At 39.8% G+C, this 13,577-nt stretch overlaps 1 protein-coding gene across 21 annotated transcripts in view; it reads right to left on the minus strand.

Annotated features, from left to right (window-relative positions):
• The window catches only part of CAMK2D (calcium/calmodulin dependent protein kinase II delta), a 1,797,486-nt gene that overhangs the window by 153,383 nt on the left and 1,630,526 nt on the right, over positions 1-13,577 (minus strand). The window lies entirely within an intron of this gene.

The raw sequence follows: 13,577 nt of genomic DNA on the forward strand, positions 1-13,577 counted from the left end.
ACCACATGACTGTATTATTGTCTGTGTTTATGTGTATGAGCTCTCCATGCACACTGATGCACCACATGACAGTATTATGATGTGCTGTCTCTACTGCCAGGACCACTGCTGTAATTGTCTTCATGCTTGTGTAGACTACACTAATTTGGAAACACCATTCTCTATGCTTTGAGAACCAGTGGCTAGGATTCACGTGCATAGTGTCATGTATTCATTGTCACCAAACGGAATAGGATAAGAAAAGCATAATTCAAATCAAATATTGCTATTCGTGTATTACTATTTAATACAAACATAAGATTTTTTTGGGAATTAGCACAATAATCTTTTTGTTGAGACAAATCACTTGTGATCTGTAAGACCTAGAACAAGTCACTATTTGTTGTTCATCTTTGGTTCAGCAGAAAGTGGAGTAAAAGCCTTTGCATTATGGTGACATGTTACCCAATCTACTCTCTTGTTTTGTAAAACATGAGTAGTGGAATCCACGGGTAACTGCATTTGCTGATATGTTGTGAACAAAACTGGACCAGAGATAAGGTTATGGGAGAATTCTGTGACACAAAACATGTCCTGCCTCTGGTAATGTGCTGCTAGCTATTTAAGTAATACATTGATAAAAACATTTCACCCAGCAGAATGAGCAAACAACAGAAAGGACAGAAAGGGAGCCTTGGATGTCACCTAGATTTTCCCTGGGCCTAAGGATATCTCTTCTGCAAGGGTTCTGTACTGCTGCACTTTATTTTGCATTTGGTGCTGACCCTTGTTGCCATCTGTAACATGGTCTCTTAGGCACTGGGAGATTCCTGTATTTTTGGAAGGTGAAGGTATGAAACATCTGTTTCTCCGATGTCTCAATTTTCTCCTTTCTAAGGAGGGCATATTCAAGGAAGCAGCTAAATTAGACTGTATACTCCTATCAAGGGTTCAGTTCACAGGCAGGCATGTCTCCTGGACTATTAGCTGAGGCTGCTGATCTCTGACAGTATTCCAAAGCAATGTCTCATAAGCACATTTAATAACAGATTTCTCTCCCTGTGGGCAAGTCATAAGTGAGCATTTACAAACTTTTTAAAAAATATCCTGAATGTGAAGAAGGGTCGCACGATACTGGATCAATATGAACAGTGTTATAATTACTAAGTCACTGGATGCGTACACATTCTTCCCAGACTTGTCCATCACTCTCAGTCCTTTGCTCTTCAGCAAAAGCAGGGATGTCTGCTCTATTTTCTGGTATACTGTTAGAGACAGGGAAATAAAAAGCATCTGCTGAAAGATTTCTGTGCACGTTGAGTCTGCTTGCTGGAGACCTCTACGATATGCCCACCATCTTTGGTGCAACCATCTGAAAATCAGGAGTCTCAGCAGCAAATACTGTAAGACAATGGAAAGTTTTAAACAGGGGAAGAACTGCACAAGGCTATGGATCCCCTGTCTTTACTAACCTCTATTAACAAACTTCTCTAAATGTTTATTACAAGAAGCATCCTTAGCCCACATACATGCTTCCCCAAAGGTGATAACTTCAAAGAGTGGGAAATGGAGTTAAAAGCCAGAGATTATTTATCAGTCTACTCTGAATCAAATCCTTATGAGGATGTAGCCTGCACATAGAAAAATGTTCTTTCTCACTGTCAGATTGTGTTTGGCTTCTAGTAGCCTGCTTATTGGTCTAAGGTTAGACAGGATTCTATACAAGGATGAATAAAGCCTATAAAACAACAATACTGTGCGGTGGCAGAAGGACCCTGGGATTTTATCTTTAGCAAGTCAAATTTTTAATCATATCAGTGGTCTTGCTGTCAAATAAACTTCTTTCTACAGAAAGATCCAAAATCTGTGACATCTTACAGTACATTTCTAATATTAGACAAGCTGGTCTTCTAATTGCCATTTTAGTCTTTGCTGCTCTCTTCATTGCAACTACACAGTCATGGGTCATTCAGGTGGGACTAATGACATTATTTCATTAATATTTCATTAATAAAAGCTGTACCACACCCTTTTCTTCATCAAAGAATGTCAGACTAAATAGAATCCTTTTGTGAGCAAATTAATGTGCCAAAAACAGAAGAAAGAATATAAGGAACAGTATCAGACCTAAGTGTGGATGAAAACTGAAGTGCTGACAACCTTCGGACCATGACTTTATGATAAAAAAACAAACAAAAATGCATGTATTTCTCTAAAAATGGCAACACATAGTATAGCATACAAACTAAACATTCAGCATGATAAGTCTGACAGTGGTAAAGAAATAGATTTGATGTGGAACATATACATTCTTAAATCAGTAGTGGACCTCACAGTGGTAGACCAAGCACCCTAAAGGAACACTGATACAACATGTTTCACTCATCTGAAATGATTCCCCTAACACATCTTACAAGCTATACATACAACAGGTTCTCAGTCTGACAGAATACTGAGATGTACTGTACTGAGGCACATAACTGCGGTGGTGGTGCTGCGGTAGCGTTGTCGCCTCACAGTAAGACGCTGTCTGGTTCGATTCTCAGCTAGAGCGTCTTCTGCGTGGAGACATGCGTGAATGGGCGTACCTTCGTTGAAGGTTGTGCATCAGGGCTGGTAACTCGGCACGTAAAAATCAACTACTAATCATTAGCAGACCGGAGTTCTGCTGTGGCGACCCCTAACCGGGAAAAGCCGAAAGACACAACAAAAACAACAACCAAAACTGTACTGAGGCACATATCCAGTAATGCAAAACCATACATTCCACACCACAACAGTAACTCTTTAACATAGCACATTCTAAAAAGTGAAACATTAAGTTTAGATACTAATAAAACAAAGACAAGATCAGTAAAGCTGAAATCATCTAGTTCCATTCAGTTGTCCCTGTAAGCAAAGAATGGTGGCTTATTATGTGTTTACAGGATTTTGTCACACAAATATGCAAACTCCGCCATATGCGAAAGGAAGCTATTTTAGCTGTGCAGAGAATTACTCATAAAAAAACATCAAAATTATGTCTTTGAGACAGAGAGAGAAAGAGAGAGATGACAAATCTGCCATGGAAGGGTAACACAAATACTTTTTCCAAAAATCCAGTTACTCATCTGTTTCCAGTGTGTGACATATGATGCAAAGGGTAACTCAAGTGTGAGAACACAATAGCAAAATGCATGTTTTAACCAGTTTAGTGGCTGGCTGTGGAAGTTAGAGTGATACTTCAACTCAAAATATTCTTCTTAGATGAACAGTGGTCTGCTAGAAATAAATTTAAATTAAAAGGTCAAACAATAATGCATAGAAAGCACACTCTAGAGGCTTAATTGCTGCAGCAGCCCATTCTGTACTTACATCATATCATAGAATACCAGTATGGGGGAGACATGCAAAGCACCAGGAAGAAGAAACATTTTGCACTGAGAAACCCAGTAGGGAGCTTTCCTTTCTTGTATGCAGAGACTAATTTTAATTAGTGCTAGACTGAACATTTTTCAGCATATTTTAGGTATGAGGCAATCTGTAAACTCTAACAGCAAATCATGGAAGAGAAAGATTGCCAAGGTTTTAAAACGGTGATGCGTCAAAAGGCCTAAAAATAGCCAACACACACACACACACACACACAATAATGCTCATCTGCCTCTTGCACTGCTGTACAGTAAAAGAGTACGGCAGAAGAAGCATGATGGTTGTTTTCTTGTTTCTGAACTGATGAAGTCTGTCTGTCTAATCCTGCAATGCACCTTCACATAACAGGATGCAGGCAGAAATAAAGTGTCAGAAATTACGCAATTCCTGCATATTCCACTTACAAAGGTAACTGCCTTCCAAGTTAGTTTTCCTACACCAGTAGCTTTTTCCCCAGGTCACCTATTAAAATGGGCCCTTGTCAGTACTGTTTCTAATATAATATGACATAATATAATATATTACACAATCCCTCCCTATTAATATTCTAAAACGTGCATGCTGATTGGCCAGCCCAACCAGAGTGCCCATTGTAAATCCCACAATATACTAACGGAAAAAGGTCCGGTCACCCTGACTTTTTTCCGTTGGTAGAAACTACCCCAAAACTTTTTTTTTTTTTTTACAATAATAAAAAAAAAAAAAATGAGAGAGAAAACGGAGCAACAGAGACTTTCTTTTCTCTGTTGCTTCCATTTCAAAGCCTTGATGTACTGGGTATGTGTGGGAATGCAAGTCCCATATGCATGTGCAGTACATCAAAACGTAGACTCAGTATACCACAACCGGCAGAAGAAAGTACAGTTGTGTACACTTACCATAAATGTAGATGTTTGAGTGTATTCACTGTTGCAGTCATTACACTTGAGTTATCCTGCTGGCAGGCTACCCTCAGTCGGCCTGAATTCCAAAGTCTAGGTCCGGCATCGGTTGCTGTCGCCTCTTCCCTGATGTCAGTGTGCCAGGGGTATAAAAGATGCAGCCGACGCCATTTTCTTGAGTTTTTCTTGCCCCAGAGGTCAGGTGCCCCAAAAGGGTAGGCTAAAAATATGCCAATAAAACATGCATGCACCACAATATATTATACCTTCATCTACAAGCAAATACATCACATAAGTTGTATAGATTAGAGAAGTGCAAATAAGTTCCAGCAAAGATATGGGGGGTGGTGGATAGGTAACCTGGACTGCAACAGTGAATATACTCGAACATCTACATTTATGGTAAGTGTACACAACTGTACTATCTTCTTCGTGTTTCACTGTTGCAGTCATTACACTTGGGTTGAATCCCAAAGCTATGGTTGGGAGGCTGGAGTGGCTATGAGGCCCTGCAGAACTGCAGTGGCAAAGCCTGTCCTGGATTTAGAGTAGAGTGGGAAATTATAGTGCTTTGTAAAGGTGCGCACTGAACTCCAGGTAGCAGCCTCTAAAATGTCTTTGGTAGGTACTCCCCTGAGGAAGGCTGCTGAAGTGGCTGCTGCTCTGGTTGAATGTGGCCTAATGTCCTTAGGCACTGGCTTGCCATGTTGTGAATAGCAGAAACGAATGCAGTAGCCTATCCACTTTGAAATAGTCTGCTTTGAGATAGCCTTTCCTTGTGATCCTGCAGCATATGCCACTAGTAGTTGCTCTGTCTTTCTGAAAGCTTTGGTTCTGTTCAAGTAGAAGCGTAGCTGTCTGTGTATGTCCAAAGAATGCAGAATTCTCTCCCACTTATTCTGTGGGTTTGGATAAAAAGTAGGCGGATGAATAGTTTGGTTAAGGGCCACACTGGACACTACCTTAGGCATAAATGTCGGGTTTGTCCTCAGAGAAACCCTGTCTGGATAAAAAATAATAAAAGGTTCCACAGCCATGAGTGACTGTAGCTCTGAGACTCGTCTTGCAGAGGTTATTGCTAGGAGCAGAGCTGTTTTCCAAGAGAAAAACTTTATATCAGCTGTAGCAGCTGGCTCAAAAGGAGGCAGGGTGAGTTTTTCCAAGACATAATTGAGGTCCCATGCAGGTATTGATGATCTCCTTGTAGGCCATAAGTTTTTGGCTCCTCTGAGGTACTGCCTTAACAAGGGATGGGAAAAGATTGGTGGCTCTGTATTGTAATGAGCCGAAATAGCAGAGGCATGAATTTTAATTGATGAAAAGGATAGGCCTTTGTCCAGCATCTCAGTTAAGTATTGCAAAATCTGAGGACTATTTGGTACAGCTGTGTCAATTCCTTGTGCCTGGTTACAAGTACAGAATCTCTTCCATTTTCCAGCGTAACATTTTCTGGTACTAGGCCTTCTGGCCTCCAAAATAACATCCATCACAGCTTTAGTGAGAGGTGTGTCTTGTATGACTACATTATTCACCATGCTGCCAGATTTAAGGTCTTTAGTTGGCTGTGCAGGATCTGATTGTTTAGTTGGAATAGTAGATGAGGTATATGAGGCAAGGTCCAAGCCGGGCATTGAGACAAGTTCCTTAGGATTGGATACCAGTACTGGCGTGGCCAGTCTGGGGCAATCAGTATCATCTTTGGCTTCTCTTGTCTGACCTTTAGGAGTACCTTGGGGAGGAGAGGCAGTGGAGGAAAGGCATATACTGCTAAGCTTTTCCAGCTGAAACATAGTGCATCCACTTTCCATGCTTGCTTGTGATAAGTCCTTGTGCAGAATCTTTTTAGTTGGTAGTTGTGAGGAGAGGCAAATAGATCTATATCCGGACATCCCCATTTCCTTGTTATCATGCTGAAGACTTGTGGATCCAATTTCCACTCATGGGGATCTATGAGGTTTCTGCTTAGTTCGCCTGCCAGAGTATTTATCTTTCCTGACAGGAATTGTGCTTGCAGATGTACTTGGTAAGTCAATGCTGTGTCCCACAAAGTCATGGCTAGTCTGCAAAGGGGGTAAGAGTGAGTGCCTCCCTGCTTGTCTATATACCACATGACCATGGTGTTGTCTGTCTTTATCAGTAGTTGTCCCGGATGAAGTAGGTCCTTGAAGTCTGTCAGGGCATTCTGAACAGCTAGCATCTATTTTTGATTGATATGTAGATGCATTTGGTTTGCGGACCATGTCCCTTGAATACATCTTCCTGCCATGTGGGCCCCCCAGGCATAATCTGATGCATCCGTTATTAATGTTTGCCTGGCTGGGGGTAAAGTGAATGGCTGCCCCTTGTTCTGGTGACAGGCCTTCGCCCACCATCGAAACTCCTGTTGAATGCAGGAAATGAGGGTAATTATTGTTTCCAGGCTGTGGCAATGTTGAGTCCAAACACTTTTTAGGTACCATTGAAGTTTCCTCATATGCAGTCTCGCATATGGAATTAGTAGAATGCAGGATGCCATGAAGCCCAAAGCCTGCAGACTTTTTCTTGCAGATAACTGGGCCTTTGTTGCGAACAGGTTGAAATAGGTAGTCAGTTGCTTTTGCTTGTCTGGCGTGAGATAAGCCATCTGGGCAGTTGTATTTAAGCTTGCACCCAGGAATATTATCTCTTGAGAGGGTACTAGTTTTGATTTCTTTTCGATGACTGTGTACCCTAGGCCTGTTAGAAATCTCTTTACAAACACCAGATGCTGTAGTAGAATGTCCTTGTTCTCTGCTTGAATGAGGCAGTCATCCAAGTAAGGATATATTTGTATACCTCTTTGTCTGCAGAATGCAATTACTGGTGCCAGGCACTTTGTGAAGACCCTGGGCGCAGTAGATAAGCCAAAGGGCAGTGCAGAGAATTGGTAGTGCATTGAGCCAGCTTTGAATGTGAGGTATCTTCTGCATGTTTGTCTGATTGGGACATGCAGGTATGCCTCTTTTGGGTCTAAAGTCACAAGCCAAGCCTTCTTGCCCAGCATGTAGAGTCAACATTTTGAATTTTGGTATATCCAGATATGTGTTTAGAATAGATAGGTCCAGTATTGGTCTCCAGGTCTTGTCCTTTCTTGGTACCAAGAACAGTCTTGAATATAATCCTTGTCCCTGCTCATGTTCTGGTACTAGTTGAATGGCCCTCATGTCCATGAGGGATGAGACTTGTTTTTGTGCCTCTGCCCATAGATTTTTTGGCAGGTCTGGCCAACCGTTTGTCCTTGGCAGCGTATGGAAGTGAAACTTGTAACCTTGTTACACTATGTTTAAGACCCATTTGTCCTGGGTTATTATGTGCCAGTTTTGAGAAAAAAGTGCTAGTTTTCCCCCTAAAGGTGCTGTCAGAAGATAAGTGTTTGGTGGAGGCAGGGGGGAAGTCATTGGGACTGTTTCCTGTATGGCTGTGATTTGTCTTCTCCACTTTTGGAGGTAGAAGCACCCCATTGTTTAGACCTGTACGAACCTTGGGGCTGGGATCTGCCTCTTGGGCATCTGTATCTGCCCCTTTGTGGTCTGACACTGGAAAGGACCAATTCTTTGTAGGCCAGTGCCTGCTAAATCTTGGAGGCTGTACCTGTAAGAAATCTTTAACCGTTTGCATAGATTTAGCTTTGTCCTCCATTTTCTTTAACACCTCTTCTGCTTTAACATCAAACAATGTATCATGCTGTAATGGAGCATCTAATCATTCTGCTTTGACATGATCAGGCAGATTTTGTTCCTTTAACCAAGCATGCCTCCTGATGACAGAACCCATAACAGCGGCCCTGCAGGAGGCCTCCAAAGAATCAAAACCACATTGCAAAGTATGCTTTCCAACTTGTTCAGCTGCATGCAATAAATCATGCATTTCTTTGTTTTCTGCACCTTCAGAATTTATCAACATTTTCTGTTTAAGCAGTGACATGATGTATTGCTGATATTTGAGCATATGAAACTGGCAATTTAAAGCCCTTATAGCCAAGGTAGCAGAAGTGTAAATCTTTTTTCCCCATCTGTCCAATGCCCTAGAATCCCTGTCAGAGGGGGTAGGGTTTTTGAAGTGGAAGCCTTGACCCCTTTGGGACCCTGAGAAATAGTTTCTGGGTCAGCAGCAGGGTTTTTGAAAAGGAATTCATGAGAGTCAGGAACCCTGTAGTATCTGTCCGGCTTAACAGGAGTTGGAGGTAAGGAGTCAGAGGTCAGACTGGACTCTGAAAATACATCATCTACAATGTCTAACACAGGTGGAATAGCTAGGGGCCTGTGTTGTGGTAGTAAAAGGAAGTCTCTGAGCCTTTTCTTAGATTCTGAAAAATCATGGCTCTCCCAGTGGAAATGCTCCCTCATGGTATGCAAGGTTTCCCCAAAAGAGTAATCCTCAGAAGGAGAGGCTGAAGGGATAGATTCTTCAGCATCAGAATCCTCATAGGGAGGAAGAGAGTATTCCTGATCAGAAGAGGAATCAGATGAAATGGAAACCTGATCTGAAGATTCATATTCTGTCTCTTGCCTAGGCCTTTTATCAGGAGGGGGATGGGAACCTCTGATCAAAGTAATTAAGTCTTCGGCCATTTTGAGCATCTGTTTTTTGGACATGGAGGCCTGTCCATGAGGCTGTTGTACTTGTGCTTTAGTCTTTGTCTTTGAAGCTGAAGTCGTTTTAATGTATAACTGAGTAGGTCTGAAAACACCCTCAGAAGCCGATGCCTGCTCAGCGGCTCCGGACCCATCTGAGGGAATAGTCTCCGAAGGTCCAATACCTTGAGCTTCCAGCGGCCTAGTTGACTCCATGTGGGAGTCGGTAGCGGCGTGCGGGTCTAAAGTAGCGGGCGTCAGGGGCTGCGAAGGCACCTCCTGAGAACCGGCAAACCGGTGACTGGTTTAGAAGAAGCCTCGTCATCGGTTTTGGACCTCGGATGCCTGTCCTTTTCTTTTTCTTTGCGTTTCTTGTGAATTCCGGTAGTCGGATGGCTATCCGATGACATCGTATAATTAAATCTTCTTCCAAAATAGTGTAATGCAAAATTGTACCGATGCTTAATAGTGCGTTGGTTAAATCTAGCACAAAACTGACAACTAGCAAAGTCGTGGTCAGGGCCTAGGCAAGGAATACAGTAAGAATGAAAGTCCTTATGAGGTATTTGCTTCCCTCAAAAAATACAATTATTAACTTTTTCTGACATCAGTCTGGAGCAAGAAAAAAGTTTCCCCAATGGGGTACTTAGCTTTTAATGAAGACTTCGGATCTGAAATTTGAACACGAAAATATCAGGAGTCGACCGACTGGCACTTGCGAACTGCTTATGCTTCGGGCACCGCGCGGCAAGAAAGACAGAAGAAAATGGCATCGGCTGCATCTTTTATACCCCTGGCGCACTGACATCAGGGAAGAGGCGACAGCAACCGACGCCAGACCTAGACTTTGGAATTCAGGCCGACTAAGGGTAGCCTGCCAGCAGGATAACCCAAGTGTAATGACTGCAACAGTGAATCACGAAGAACATCAGCAATCTGCGGTTATACAAAGACATTATTTAAGAAAAGTATGTTTTTTTTTCTTAAATAATGTCATTGTATAATAGCAATAACCAGCTCCGTGGTTGTGGTATACTGAAGATTTACCCACGGTTGCCTTTGTTTAATCACTTGGGCTTCGCCCTCATGATTAAACCACACCAACCATGGGTAAATATTCAATATACCACACCACATCATCGGTTATTGCTTAAATATATAATATAATATAAATAAACACATGCATTTATCTCAGCAATGGACTCTGATAAAAGTATGTGATAAAAATGTCTAGGTGCGAATCTCCAAAACGGACAGACCCCTTCACAAACCGGGCACAGTCCAGTAGTAATCCAAAGGAAAACCAAGTATTCCTTTCACAAACCAGGCACATTCCAGAAGCAATCCAAAGGAAAACCAAGTATTCCGGCTACAAAATGTTCCAATGTTGTAAAATAAAAGGCACAATCCAGCTGTAAAAACCTACTACACTTTATTACTGTTAAGCGCTTTTCGTCTTGCTTATAGCGAGACTTCTTCAGACCACATACAGTTACTTCACACTGTGGTATAAAACCTGTTCCACTCTCAACTTCCCTTCAGTTAATTACACAAGTAAACTACGCTGCTTGATTAGTAATTGATAAATGATACATCAATTCAGTTAGTGCTTCACTGTTACTTAGATTTCAATAAATGAAGCTCCTAAATGTGCTGTGTGTGTTGCATACATTAAAAATATGTAGGCTCTTGCTGAAAAAAACATGTACTTGCATTGTACGATAATTAAATCAATTTTATAAGTCTGTGTCAAGTGTTATGTTGTTGTTGTTGTTGTTGTGTCTTTCGGCTTTTCCCTGTTAGGGGTCGCCACAGCGGAACTCCGGTCCGCTAATGATTGTTAGTTGAATTTTACGTGCCGAGTTACCATCCCTGATGCACAACCTTATGTTTAAAATAAATACTTGTTTAAAATACATAGCTGAAAAACATAGTTAAAAAGTTATGAATTTATATTTAAAATAAATACATTCATATGAATGAAATTTATTCAATAGCTTGTATACTGAAATTGAAGAGCCTTTCAAGATAATTTATTCATGAAGTCACAAATTTAAACATGCATTCTAGAGGGTACATAGAAAATTTTGTAGAATTCATTTCCCTCCCTTTCTTTTTCCCCTTTCCCCGCCCTTTCTCCCCCCCCCTGCCTTTCCTTAGCCCTGCTTATTCATTTATCATTTATTATGCATCATTCCTGAATGCACATTATCACGTAATTTAGGACTTGCGCTGTTTGTTTTATAAACTTCAGGAAATGTACTTCAGACAGGTTTGTTAGACAAGATTTGTTAGATATTTAGATATTTAAATTTATTTAAATACTGCATGCTTCAAGCAAATAGTTGTAACAGTTTTGGTAGAGGTGATTTATGTATTAATGTCTTGATTGATTTCTGTATTAAGGTATGTTTTATTATAGACCTAGTAGAAGTAAAACATTTTAAGTATGTATTCGTAACTATGCATTTTAAACAAGTATTTATTTTTAATATAAATTCATAACTTTTTAACTATGTTTTTCAACTATGTATTTTAAACAAGTAGATTCGCATTTATTTACTTGTTGCTGTTTTTTCTAAAAATGTCTAGGTGACTTGAAGTATAGATATTTCTATTTACCACTTTAACCACAGCATCGCATCTACACTCAGTTCACATTACCAATTATGGAAGTCAGCCCCATTCACTCTAAAAATAAAAGGAAACTCTACATGCTGCACACATGCAAAACACACATGATTGCACCCCCCCCCCCAAAAAAAAAGAAACAATGCCTACCTAAATTAAAATTCTAGAAATTAAATTTTACATTTTTAGAATGAAAAAAAGGAAATTAAAGAATAAAACAAATGTGAATTATGACTAACCCTAACACATTACTGGCACACTGGACTCCAATCTTAAAATCTGTGTTAAATGTAATTAAACTAAAATATAACTACATTATAAATGTAACCAATATGAACACAATCCTGCACAATTAAAATAATCCAAAAAACACATCACTGTTAGAAAGAAAAATTAAAAACTTGTCTCAGAAATGCAATAGAAAGTAGCACCCCATTTATAAAAACCCAAGTGTGCTACATAAAGCCCTATTCAGTGGAGAGCTACACTTCCATAGCTCACTAAAATTAATGAATGTGAAACACTATTCCAAACTAAAAAAGTAAAACGGAACATGTGGGTGTACGGTTTGTGTGAAACAAGCATCTTTTACTGCAAAATTAAGAAACTTCATTCATGATTCACAGCTGTGTCACTTACTAAAAAACTAGTTTCCTAAAGTTATAGTACAAGTTATTTTATATACCACATTCCCATGTAGGATTGTCTATTCATGCTGTATACGTGGGGTGAGCCTCAAGTAGGTCTTGGTGGAACAGTGCTCACACACACACACATACATATATGTGTGCGCGTGTCTCTCTCTCTCTCTCTCTCTCTATATATATATATATATATATATATATATATATCTGCATGTGTGTGTGCGCGGGCGAGCATGGGTGTGTCTATATATATATATATATATATATATATATATGTGTGTGTGTGTGTGTGTGTGTGTGTGTGTGTCTATATATATATATATATATATATATATATATATATATATATATATGTGTGTGTGTGTGTGTGTGTCTATATATATATATATATATATATATATATATACATACACACACACACACACACACACACACACACACACACATGTATGCAGACATGCATGTCTGCCTATCTGTAACAATGTATATATATGCATGTATACAAGTGCAAATTATATACACTAACACACACATGCATGTATATATACATATAGCTCTACTTTAGATTATCGAAGTTCTGAAACTTAGAAATTCATGTGGCCCAGAGCATATGAACTTCTAACATTAAAAAAATAAAAAAACAAAAAAATTCTACTTTTAACGTTTCTGCAGGAAGGAAAGCCCCCTGCACCCCCGACAACCCCTGCTAATTACACATGCCAACTCTGAGTTTGCACTATATTGGGTAAAATGGTAAATTTCCCATTCCACGCTATACCTCGATCTGCATTCAAAATGTATGAAGTTTTAAAACTTCGATCATATGGTCATGACCACATGACTTTCAAAGTTTTGAAACTTCGATAATCTGATAGGGATCCATGCATATACATATTATATACATGCTTGTATATACATGTATAGATATACAAGTGGTAAAAACTATAAACTATATTTAGGCAAAGTGACAGACCTCAAAGCAGTTATCACACACTGATAAAAACAGCAAAATTAAGCTGTTTAAAAGAAATTCATGCACTGTTAACCTACAGTTTAAAAGTGAACGTGTCTTCATTTTTATATGACATGATATCTCCCAAAAGTCACTGACAACGTAAAGTGAAACTGACTAGTAGCCACTTTTTGTAGCAGTTTTTCTAACCAGGTTTCAGTACTAAAGAGTATATACTTCATTTGTCTATGGTACAAAAGTTCCTATACAGCTCAGCAGACAAAGCTTTACAAAGTTCTCTAAACAAATAATCAGTGTGCTGTTTGACCAAGGAAAAAAACAGGTGAAACCATCTGGAGTTAACGGCTATTACCTTTTGCCTTCAAGCTTGCATGTCTAGAAACAAATTATTGTTGGTCACAGCATCTTAAGTAAGGGGTTTGCTGCACAGACTTACACATTTCTTCATTATATTTTCCTAACTGCA

This window comes from Protopterus annectens, chromosome 2.part0 (genome assembly GCF_019279795.1).
Source record: "Protopterus annectens isolate FY-2018-M chromosome 2.part0, PAN1.0, whole genome shotgun sequence".
In the NCBI taxonomy this organism is placed as follows: domain Eukaryota; kingdom Metazoa; phylum Chordata; order Ceratodontiformes; family Protopteridae; genus Protopterus; species Protopterus annectens.